We start from the raw sequence: 13,051 nt of genomic DNA, 5'->3' as shown, positions 1-13,051 counted from the left end.
TTAAATGAATTATATTGTTCTAAATTTGGTAAAAAAAAAAAAAAAAAAAAAAAAAAAAAACATGAACAGTATATAGATATATTTTTTTCCTCATAGGAATGCTGAAAACTGTTAATCGGAACTCGCACTGACTATTGTTTAGCACGTGTATGTAACATTGCAGTTCGCATATAATTTGAAAAGAGAAGTTATTAGAACTTATATTTCCGACATTAAAATTTGTCACGTTAAACTCTCAAATGACTCAACTTATAAATAGTTTTCTTGATACTATTTAAAAAAAGATGTCGCTTTAGTATTGATATATAACTTAACAAAATTAATAAATAATAAATAAAATAAAAAAACGATTAAATATATTCTGCTTTACATTTTTTTTTTTTTTTGCTCATTCATTATTTTCACCTTTTGCGAAATAAAAGAAAATACTTTCATAAATATATATACACTGTGGGATTTTAATTTGTTTTTTTTAAAGAGGGAATTTCGCAAAATTCCTGTTCGGGGAGATAACTCCCGTTTGTTTACGATACTAGTTGATCGATGATTTAACCGCAGCGGGGACAGGTAGGTGATGAATTTCCCGCGGAGGGAACGCGGTTTACCTGTCTCACCTGGCCAAATCCCGCGTTGTGTTTATACCTCGACGGGGCGCGGGAAATACGGGATCCGCGTTGCCTGTACTGTCAATCAGATTAGAAATACAGCGACTATCAGAATTTCGGGCCGTAAAAAAGATCTGATTTTGATTAGATTTCAGGTGTAGGCGAATGTGTGTGTACTGTGGGGTTAGTTAATTCATTCAAGATTTATTATATTGTTCGTTTGGACGAAGGCTTCATAAAAAATATACACACTGCTTGTACAGGTACACATCAATGAATGTTCAGATTAATTCAAAAATCGGCGGACATTAATTTATTTTAGTTATCTAAATGCAATGTTATTTCCAGAGACATTTATATTTTCTGTTTTTGTCTCGGATTTTTCTTTTTTGTGATTTACCGGTTTACAAAGGCCTGTGTTTTAACAGCTGTTCATAAACGCTGTCAATTAATATATGATCAGAGAAAACGAGACATCTCCCGGTAATTCATTTCTTATGGAAAATATATGGATTGACATCTTAGTATTTACCTGTGTAATTACGATGTTACAAACCGTGACGATGACTGGCCAGGAGGACTACCCGTTATGAAAACAACTCATGATCAACTCAGCGGACCTATAATTTACTTTAATATATGCTGTAAATCAATAAAATCATTTCAGTTTAACCGATATTTTATTGCAAAGATAATGGGAAAAAAAGACTTGGGATTTAGAATTTTTCTGAATTTCAAACGCTCGATATGCATATATTTGGGGCGCTCTTGCATATGCACTTATAAAACGTGCATGTTCTGTACTTGCATGCGTGTACATTGTATGTATCCGTAAAACCTTAAGAGAGCTAATAAATGTGTTCTGATTTTCAGAAAAAATAATGGGAACCTATAAATAATTACATGTTTATCATTTTGTTTGCATACAATAACAAGTTTAGTAGAAAAAAATAATTTGTTCAAGGTTAGGTGTCTAATAAATTTGTAATATTCAAATACAGTTACGCATATATGTCTCATTCTACATATTTTGGAGGCGCGTGTGAATGTGGGATTTTGTATTTCCATACGCTCGATATGCATATATTTGGGGCGCTCTGTATATATACAGTTGTACATTTTAAGGGCGTCGACAAAAGAACGTATATTAGATTACATACATGTACATTTAAGTTTCAAAAGTTCCATTACTAGTAGGAATTAATTAAGGTTACATATTTTGAATTTTATTACGAATAAAACAGACAATTAACTCGATATCGAGAAATAAATTGTTTATAAAAATAACTATGCAACTTTCCTGTAATTCAGCGAATAAAATATTAAATAAAATGCACTAGCGATTTAATCAAAGATATTATGAAATAATCTGAAAGATTCAACACATTTATCCACTCATGACTTAGTTTACAAAATGAATTTGGAATGGCCATTCTCTGATTTGTTTTGTGTATGACTAGGTCGCTGGATCACACACGCCGATTGATCCCCGGTGACCTCCTTTGCCACGCGCTATCGAGGGAGATGTTACATAATTGTAAACACACAAGGTGAATGTAAAAGGCGCACACTTAATGGCTGTAAATAGTCTATGCTTCAAAGTTATGTTTTATTTTCTCAGTATATTGTTTGTTTTTATATGATAAGAAGAAAAGGTTATCTTTCCCCCCCTTTTTTTTAGTAGACTGGTTTATTCGACTTTGAAAAAAATGAAATAAAACGAAAAGTTGTCAAAAAACTAGAGCCGAGCTCGTTGCAGAGCAACGAATAGGTCTTCCGTTGGAGCAGTAACCTTGAGTCAAGGTCATGCCATATTCTAAGATGATAAATAATTTTTTAAGGGACTATCAACTTGCAATGCTTCGCCAGTAGAAAGACAATAAAATAATGTACACTTTCTATTTTGTGACCTTGAACTTGTCCAGATGACCTTGCGTCAAGCCATGACACACTCTGGTTATGACGCAAACCTATCTGTGTTACCGACTTGACAAGTTAACACATGTTCTTTCAGACCACACATCCAGTAAAAGCATCTTGTTCTTAGTGACGTTGAACTTGAGTCAAGGCCATGACACAGTCTGTATGATACCAACAATACCCATTCTGAGTGTTTCCAACTTGACAAGTTTACACATGTTTTTTTTCATTTCGTTTCCATATAGTTGTAATTTATTACTTTTAACTCGCTGGCTTCAAATTTTATTGTATATATGTTTTATGTCCAATTTCGATATTGAAAAACGTCGGCATCTTTGAGTACGTGTACAAGGTGCATTACGTTACCCTATCACATCATGTTTTATAACGCAGACCATACATGTATATATAGTCAGCGTTATAAAAAAAGGTTAAAAAAACCCATTTTATTCATCAAAAATCTCTGCTTAATTATCTTTGCTGATTTCTTACAGAACTAGAGTGTTCCCAGGAACGCATGTGTCGCCTGCTTTTAGCTTCATTAAAGATGTAACTAAGTCTAAAAGTTATCAGCTATTTATTTGCTAAGGCATTGAATATAGTTCATGCCAAAAAAACAAAAACAAAACAAAACAATCCAGGGATAGTAAGACTGCGATAGAATCTAACAATCAAATAGAAATGCAAATCCTTAACCCCTGAAAGCTAAAATGGATATTAATGAAATTTGAATAAATTTATTATAAATAATTATATATAAATTATTTAAGTACCTGATTTCGACAATCCTTCGAAAGAGGCTTCAGTCTTTCATATCAGCAATTGTCAGTCTACACCATCCATTTTGGAATACCCGATCCCGTTGTATTTTCATAGTACTTAAATTTCAGTTTTTGTGGTTTCTTTATTTCATACAGTGTCAAAATACATTGTCATGAGATCATAAACATGTATAGCTGTTAATTATTAAACCCTGCCTCTGTAATTTCAAAAGACATAAGTTAAATTTAACCCTCCGAAGTATATTTTACAAAATGTTTTATGACAAACAGTGCACATTCTAAATAGCATAGACTTACCTCATAAATATCAGAAAGAAGTTGTATATCGGCATTATTGGTTATTTTGAAAAGTAGGTCAAAGGTCAAGTTCAAGGATATCTAGGTCGGAAGCCATGGAAAAATACAAAAGCCATAGTGTCAAGCTATATGTGCAAATTATCAAACCCATACCTCTTACATTTCTCGAGATATAAGGTGTGACAGACGGACGGACAGCAAGACAGACGCCAGGTAAATTGATCGCTAAGTGCTGCTCTGCTCTGCAGGCGACACAAAAATGTTTGTTTGATTGTCTGTTTGTTGTTTAACGTCCCTTGAGCTGCCAGCATTTGCCGGTGGAGGGCTGCAAATTCAGACCTATACTCGACACTCAAGGCCATTGAGCAGTGTGGGATTTTTTTTTTCATGCCGGCACCTACTGCTAAACGGGACCTCGGTTTATACGGCCTCATCCGAAGGACCATACTCCACGTTCTGTAGTGAAATTGTTTGTTTGTTTGTGTGTTAACGTCCCCGTCGAGATTTTTCACTCATATGGAAAAACCACCACTTGCCGGTGGAGGGCTGTAAATTCCACACTCAAGGCCATTGAGCAGTGAGGGATTTTTTTCATCCCAGCACCTACTGCTACACGGGACCTCGGTTTATACGGTCTCATCCGAAGGACCAGTCTCCACGTCCCGTAGTGGAATAGTTTGTTTGTTTGTGTGTTGTTTAACGTCCCTCTCGAGAATTTTCACTCATATGGAAACGCCACCACTTGCCGGTGGAGGGCTGCAAATTCAGACCTATACTCGACACTCAAGGCCATTGATCAGTGAGGGATCTCTTTCGTCCCAGCATCTACTGCTACACGGGACCTCGGTTTATACGGTCTCATGCAAAGGACCGGTCTCCACGTCCCGCAGAGGGAGTCGAACCCCGACGTAAAGATTAACTCCTTACTCTGCGACTCTAGAGCAAACACTCACACCACTGCGCCACGCGGGCGACGTGGTGGTATTCGAAACCACAACTACGAATCGTAGGGGTAGAAACATTTTGATAAATGTATTATCATTATGAAAATCATGTTCTGACTTAAGCTAGTAGAACGCAATTTCATTTTTTTTCTGGGACGGGGCACAAACAATCAAATTTTTTTTGATATCTAAGCAAAAAAAAAAGATAAAATAAAAACATAATTGCGGGGGGTGGGGGGGGGGGCACGACCATATAGCTTTAAGCTATATAGTGACTAAGAAGGAATAACTTGTCATTTGTCAAAGTCTTTTACCTAAACTCTTCACTTTTAATTGTCAATGACAGATTCTTGTTACAAAGTGAAAAGTATACATTTATATGTAGTACAGCTATCCATCTCATATGAATAATCTATTTAATGAATCGTTTTATCCTAAAGGGAAAGTGAAATCTCAATCAAAATTTGTCACAAATACTGGACTCACTGATTAATTATAATATACATGTAAGAACGGATCGTCAATTAGGACTGCAGGTTTGATAAATTCAGAGCATGCATCTTCAGCCTTAATTAAAACGTTGTTTCGAAATATTACACTGTATCTATAAAAGCGTAAAATTAGAATTGACCTAAAGAATATTTTACACCACAGGGGAAATGCTTCCGTGGCACCAGAAGTTTACAATTTTGATTGACAGGTGTAGCGCCGTGCATGGATTTCATGTAACTATGTACAAATAAGAAATGAAGGGATCTAAAGAAAAAAGTTATTGTGATTGACATTGTAATTAAAACAGAGACATTTACAGTAGTTTGGCTGTGCTGGCCTTTCTGACATTTGAAGTAAAGTTTAAGAATAACTTATCATTGAAATGAAGTTGTAAAAGTGTATTATCAATTATTTTCATTTTCATCATTAGATGTGCTAATAAGTTTGTTATATTCAAGTCCATGTATATGTACTCCTTGTACATTTTTTTTTGAACCGCGCGTGCAAGTGTAATTAAATTATAAAAAGTTAACATACTTCTTAAATGCATGACATTTACGTTACACAGTTCTGGACATTAGAAATAATTAAGCTTATAGTGTTGGCGATATTTTATCGTATGCTAAAAAATATGTATTACATAAAACATGTATTTTAAAAAATTCAGCACAATATAGCCTTTCAGATACTTATACATACAAAATCAGATTACATATAATATGAAATATTTTATTGAATATTATGATCTCTTCTCTGTAAACAGGTGTGTTTTGAAGAGGACATTGAAGGCGAAAAGGGGCTCGAATAGCCGCCAGTTTTTTTTTTCTTCGGAAAGCTGTACAGTTATCTTGGACGACATATCGCGTACAAGTACAGTGTACAAAACAGCAGTGAAAATAAAAATAATGAAATCAAAGTTTAATTCTCTTCTCTCAATTATTTTGTGAAACATAATTACCAACAAATATATAAGTTTTTACCAGAGTGTATACAAAGCGACTTTTCAAGCGGTACATGAAAGCGTTTGATGCGTGACCAGGTACGTGTAATTGCTTTCAAAACATGCAAACTCAGACTACAGTATCAGGTAGCGCAGATTGCTGGCCTGTCAATCAAATCAGCAGCTATTGTTTTATTTTTGTATGATTGTCGGGCGGTATGTTATCGATCTTAAGCTAGGTAGATTTTGTGGGCGTTAATGGAAAATTGGGTGTTTAATAAAAAGCACATGTACTTGTCATATGCTGGAGTTACAAAACTATAGTCGACAGAGTTTTTCACATGGCATGTTAAAAGTTGGTGTAATCATAAAGATAGCTATTTTAAAAAGAAAATAATGTAAAAGTGTTTAGCAATGCATCTTATTGTTTTCAAAATATATCTCTTTTGAATTCTTTGTCTTAACCTTGTGTGTCAAGTTAGAATTATCTGCAGAATTAACCACACGCAATGAATCTCCGAAATTAAACACATAATAACACATAATTGAGAAATATACATGTATGCAGTTTAAAGATTAGGATTCATGAAATCGGGGACCTTTATACGTCCTTAATAAAATGTTTTGGATTTAAATTAAATCAAATTAAGATAAGAATAAATGATTTAATTGAATGATCCGGTATGATTTAAAAAATAATTTTCCGTAAATCATTGTATCAGCAAAAATGAATATAGAACGACAATGTTTTGTGTATGAGCACTAATAGCTGCTTCCTCGGCTACATAATTAGGTTACATATTAATTGTAAACAAACACAAAACCCGGGTATATGTGAAACGCAGTTAAATGCAGTTAAAAACTGATTTATTTTTTGCTAACTTTTTTTTTTTAAATTTAATATAGTGTATGTTTCAACATTAAACGACGAAAAGATGTTTTGTTTACGAACGCAGGTCGCTGGTTCACACGCAATGGATCTCTTGTAATTTCGGCCACAATAATTTAATAAGTATATCACCAACATGACCAACATAGAAAAGATGACATAATTTGAAAGATCCGATTTGACTAAAAAAAAACAATTATCCGTACATAGTTGAGTTTGCAAAATAGATTTAGAACGGCAATGCCTGTTTAGTGTATGGCCATTGATCACTGGATCTAGGTCACGCGTGATCGGGGGATAGCCGGTTACGTAATTATAAACAAAAATAAACCCCGAGACGTATTGAAAATGTGTGACTCAATAATTTGGAATGAAACCACAGAACACGTAAAAACTTATTTTAAAGTAGTATTAGTATTTATTTTGGATAGGTTTATCATTTATAGCAAGTTTATTTCAGTTATGCGCATAAAGATTTCACCTTCACTTGTCTAATGATACTAGTTATCTGTATATGGGTCAAGCTTCTAGCTCATTTATTAAAAAAGACTCGAACAAAATAACAAGTTCACGAGATCAATAATATGTTAAAGAACAACTTTTTTAGCGACAGCTATATCGAAATATTTACCGTTTTTGAGTTATAAAACGAAAACTTTCAAGGACCCTAGATCCCTAATTTAAGGGACCAGCCCCTTTTTGGAGGTGCCAAATGAAAGACCTTTAAATTGTGCACAACTTTTATTCAACATGTCTTAACAAAATATTTTTAGTTTAAAAGATACATAGGAAAATATGTGTAAATTTTCGCGCTTTTAGGCGTTCTAATTTTTGACCCCTATCTAGCGCCATTTTGAACACAGAAATCAAAAAACAAAAATAGATGTGCACAACTTCAATGCTTCTTTTATTTAAATTCGGTAGAATTTCTACTCCAGCTTTTGTAGTCTCGGAGCCTTTATCCGGAAATGAAGAGTCCTAAATTTTCATTTAAAGGGAGATAACTCAAAAGCGGAAGTGGATTTTTGACATGTTTGACAACATTCTGATAGAGTTTTGTAACGTCTATAAACCCTGCAAATTTGAGCAAAATCCGTTGAGAAATGAGCGAGATATGAGGCCCCAAAGTTGGCGTCTAGAAAGGAGAAGAAAAAAAAAAGAATAATAATCTTAACCATCAGAATCAGTAGAAGGTCTTCCGTTGTGACGAAAGACCTTAATAACTTGGAAATAAAGCACAAAACACTTCAAGAACCTTATTCTAAAGAATATTAGCATCTAATGTAGCCAGATTTATCATTTATAGTAAGTTTATTTTAGTTACACGCATGAAGAGCTCTCGTTTACTTGCTGAATGAAAACAGTTACCTGTAAATGGGTCAAGCTTCTGGCGCATTTAAAACACAAGACTCGAACAATATAACATTTTCATGAAATCAATAAGATGTTAAAGAACAACTTTTTTAACGACAGTTATTTCGAAATATTTACCGTTTTTGAGTTATAAAGCAAAACCTTTAAAGGGCTCCAGATCCCTAATTTGAGGGGCCAGCCCCTTTTTAGTGGTGTCAAATGAAAGGCCTTGAAATCGTGCACAACTTTTATTCTACATGTCTTATCAAAATATTTTTAGTTTTAAAGATACAAAGGAAAATATGTCTAAATTTTCGCTCTTTTAGGCGTTCTAAATTTTGACCCCTAATTAGCGCCATTTTGAATACAGAAATCGAAAAACAAAAACCAATGTGCACAACTTCAATCCTTCTATTATCTAAATTCGGTAGAATTTCTGCTCCAGCTTTTGTAGTCTCGGAGCCTTTGTCTGGAAATGAAGCCTAATAAATTTTCATTTAAAGGGCAATAACTCAAAAGCGGAAGTGACTTTTTGAACTGTTTGACAGCATTCTGATAGAATTTTGTAACGTCTATAAACTCTGCAAATTTGAGCAAAATGCGTTGAGAAATGATCGAGATATGAGGTTTCAAAGTTGGCGTCTAGGAAAAAGAAAAAAAAAAAGAATAATAATCTTAACCATCAGAATCAGTAGAAGGTCTTCCGTTGGAAACGGAAGACCTTAACAAGGGCACAGAAAAGCGGAGCATCCCCTCGCAAAGAGCATATCTATAAATGAAGACATCATTCGACATCCATCCCGATGCAAATTACATCACTTCCGTTTCGCCCAAGGACAACCTAAAATACACACACACACACACACACACACACACACACACATACAAGCGTGTTACTATATCCCCGCCAACTCCGTTGCAAGGGGATAATTTGCTGCACTGTAGCAAAATCGATATATATGATAATTGAAATTTGGTTTAGGATAAAGTCATAGTTGAAACTAACCTTCAGGTTGTTTTTTACATAATCAGTGCAAACCACAAAGGATATGAATTATATTGCAGAATATTCTGAGTTTATTTTTTTATTTTATTTTTTTCCCCACTTCCGTCTTGAGCAGGGGATGAGAATAGAATTCTATTCCGGCTGTGCTCAAAATTTCATGCAAAATATTCTGTCTTCTTTATCTGAATGTAAGATTGTAAAAACATGTTTTGTCACTGTAAATTTTTCAGCAACTGCCCTCCCTGTGCCTACTTCCTAACACAAAAAAATGGCAAAAAGGCTTATTCAGTTTTGGGAGCAGAGAGACAGTACAATGTGCCACCATTGTATTGAAGAATGACATTTAGCCAATCAAATGCTAGAATTAATTTCAGATTGAATTGCAATATATTTAATGATATTTACGTCTACACTAAAAATTTGATTTGTTTGCCCTTGCATATCGATAGATGACGTAATCGTCGAAATTAGGACTTGGTATGGCGGCGCCCGTTATTTATATGTCACTTTTTAAATGCATCGCATATGTTAACAGATAAAAATTATAAGGTGAATCGATGTATAGAAAATACTATCTTTAAATGAAGTATTTTAGGCACAATTTATTTTTGTAGATAATTGTTCATTTGATATATAAAATTTACACATCTTGGTAGACTGTCGAATTATGGGCACACAAGGATATATTTTTTACTACTATGCCATGTACAAACAAAGTTCGACAGTTTGATATGACACTAGCTAGTAATAAGTCTACGATATCCTATTAAAAACGTATCTACTACCTAAAGTATACGTTACAAAAGATGAAAAAGAAAAAGTCAGATTCAGTAAAACCAGTCATTGAGTCAATTTGGTATACATGTACGTAGAATTTAAAGACAATAATTTGGGGGGGGGGACTTTGGCTTTTAGTCTGTTTCATGATTTTTAATATAATTTCCTTATCTTATAACTATCTTTTTATCACTTTCGTGAAGGGAAGAAAAATCTCTAGTTTTGATATCTGTCACCAATATCAATTTCTTATTTATTTTTCATCTTGAAAAATGTCACTTTCATTTATTCAGTGGATAAATTTCAATATTGCACTGTTGAACATATACTGAAGATGTTTATATTTCACACTTCATAAAACTCTGCTATTCAGTTACATGTAACTGAAAAGTGACTGAAAAGAGCTCTGCCATTCAGCTACCTTTCCAGACCTTTCAGTGACGATTCAGTTGACGGAAAGGTGCAGTTTCATCCTGTTTCAGGGACATTTGTGTTTCATAAAGACTCTAGACCATATATGTAGCCGATGTCGAATTCAATAAATTTCATCGAGCTTCAGTTGTTTTAATTGGACTTACTTGTATACCTCTTATGGATCACACATATAAGAGTGCATGTGTTAGAAATTCAATACAGGAACGACTCGTCACCCGTATGTTTATAAGCATAGATAATCTGTAATGATATGTTAACTGTGAACAAGAATACATTCTTACAACTTAATTGATTTATTCCACATATAAGAGTAATTTCCCTTTCAACTTGTCGTTAATATTGGTTACTTGGACACATTTATTTACTAACTTGAGATTAAATAAGCCTAATTCTACTCTTGATTGCCTGGATCTTAAAGAGCAGCCTACAGACATCGATAAAGGTTTGAACTTAAACTTATTATTTGTAAAACATATATATTGACAGAAAGAAACTTTTTTACTATTCTTTCATGCACTTATATATACCCTTTGTGCTCGATGGATAAGACAATAGCCCTAAAATTTCATCCAAGCACTTTCATTTCTTCTCCTGAATATCTTGCAACAAACTGTTTACATAATCTCAATGAGCTGTTAGCTCTCGATCAACTTTATTTTTCTTATCCCTGGATTCAAGGTTGAGGCACCTAGGTTTTCCAGATTTTAAAAGCAATATCATCTTACCTTCTTCGTCGCAGGATGATATAAGCTGGTTTCGTACATGTACCAGAATTTTAAAATCAATATCCTTATGCGGGCCAGAGTTCAACTTGCAGAATCTCGAAGGACATATAAGATCATATTTTGAAAATGCATAATATCTCTTCTATATATAAGACTTCTTTTTCTCTCCTGAACTGAACTCTTTTATTACTAAACTGTTTACAACTCTTCATGTCATCTTAATTTATTGACGGGTTATATACTTTTTATCATTTTAGAGAATTAAATATTTTGACAATAAGTTCTTGATAATTATAAATAATTAAAAAAATGTTCATATTCAAAGTGAATTTTAAAAAAAAAAATTAGGAATGAATTGATCTAAGGATACATGGATGGAATTGCAAGTAAAATGAAAATGCAAAAATAAAAAAAAAAGTATGTAGCTTTCTGTTATGAAAAAATATTGACTTATCACAAATAGCTCAGATAAGGCATGTCTTTTTACAAACTATGTTTTTGATATAAAATCTAAGACTCATGTTCAAGGTACAGTAAAAAGGACGCTCTGTTACCACAAAAATTGCTTATATCCTGTTTTCAGGGACGAGCTATAAGTAAGGAGTGCGCTATATATACATGTATATTTGATAAACAATTTATATTAAGGTTTTACTAGGAAGTGCATGATTGGTCTATATTAAGAGGAAGTACATTAACTTTAATAAATTTGGGAGCACCCTGTGTAAGATAACATTTCTTCTTTTGAAAACCTTTAAAGTATTATGCACCATATATCACGTACTTATACATAGTCTATTTCTTATATATAAGCTCACAAAAGGACACTGATTCAGTGTTCAGAGGTATATGATGGACGTAAGCAAATGGGAAAGGGTGCGTTTTCTTGCCAACATTCACCTTGAAACATGAACATGCCTCATTTTTAGAATTTCCATCTTAAAGGCCTGTGAGAAAGTAGATTGATTCCTTGATTGATTGTATGTTGTTTTACGTCCCATTCGAGAATTTTTCACTCATATATAGACGTCACGATATACCGGTGAAGCGTTTCAATTTTGACCTTAACTCGGCACTCAGTGCCATTGAGCAGTGAGGAATTTTTATCATGCCAACGCCTGCCGTGACACGGGGCCTCGGTTTTTAAGGTCTCATCCGAAGGACCTGCAACTTTCACTTCAAAGTACCGAGCGCATGGCGAAGGAACAGTTGCTACCCAATTTTTATCGACTTAGGTCAGTCGCGGCCGAGATTCGAACTCAGGACCTCCCGATCACAAAGCGAGCGCTCTACCGATTGAGCTACCGTGAACGGTGAGATATGGAGATAACGAACTGTATTCAAGCTCATAGTCCATTCAAACAATACAAATCGGGAGCAGAGCAATTAAACACAGACATCCAAACACATCAGAGCTCGCTCAGGTGTCATGAAAGAGTAAGCATCCCCTATCGACCGGTAACACCCGCCGTGTGTTCCTTGTCATGATCGGGTTAACGGGAAAAAAAATCATAGAAATTTCAGTGTGTAAATAATGGCCTAACAATTACTATGAAAAACTTCAGTCAGCATATCGAATCAACTGGGAGATATATATAGGTGATAAGGGTATATTGCTACACAAGTTGAAGTCATCACGTTTATGATAAAGTTTTATTGCTAGGTAACCATTACCGTTTTTCCTAGTAAAATACCCAGATATGAAACAGATGTGTCAGACTCACAGGCGCTTGGGTTAAGGATAATGTATATTTTCTATAATAATATTATGTCGAGGAAATTCGAACGATATTCGTTTTTTTTTTCAGTGCACATTGTTAATCTTTAGTTTTCTGTAAATCTTTCTGCTTGATGTACACCAGACTGCCACAGAAATTCGATATTAT

The 13,051-nt window shown here is 34.1% G+C and overlaps 1 non-coding gene across 1 annotated transcript; it reads right to left on the bottom strand.

Moving 5' to 3' along the window:
* Positions 1 to 12,403: 12,403 nt before the first annotated feature.
* Positions 12,404 to 12,477, bottom strand: Trnat-ugu (transfer RNA threonine (anticodon UGU)). Its single transcript has one exon. It is a non-coding gene; the product is annotated as a tRNA-Thr (tRNA).
* Positions 12,478 to 13,051: the final 574 nt, after the last annotated feature.

Source organism: Saccostrea echinata, unplaced genomic scaffold (assembly GCF_033153115.1).
Source record: "Saccostrea echinata isolate AGI-Se365-2 ecotype Australia unplaced genomic scaffold, CSIRO_AGI_Sech_v1 ptg000001l, whole genome shotgun sequence".
NCBI lineage: Eukaryota > Metazoa > Mollusca > Bivalvia > Ostreida > Ostreidae > Saccostrea > Saccostrea echinata.
Note: the sequence above shows the minus strand (reverse complement) of the source record. Positions and strands in the feature narration are given on the sequence as shown.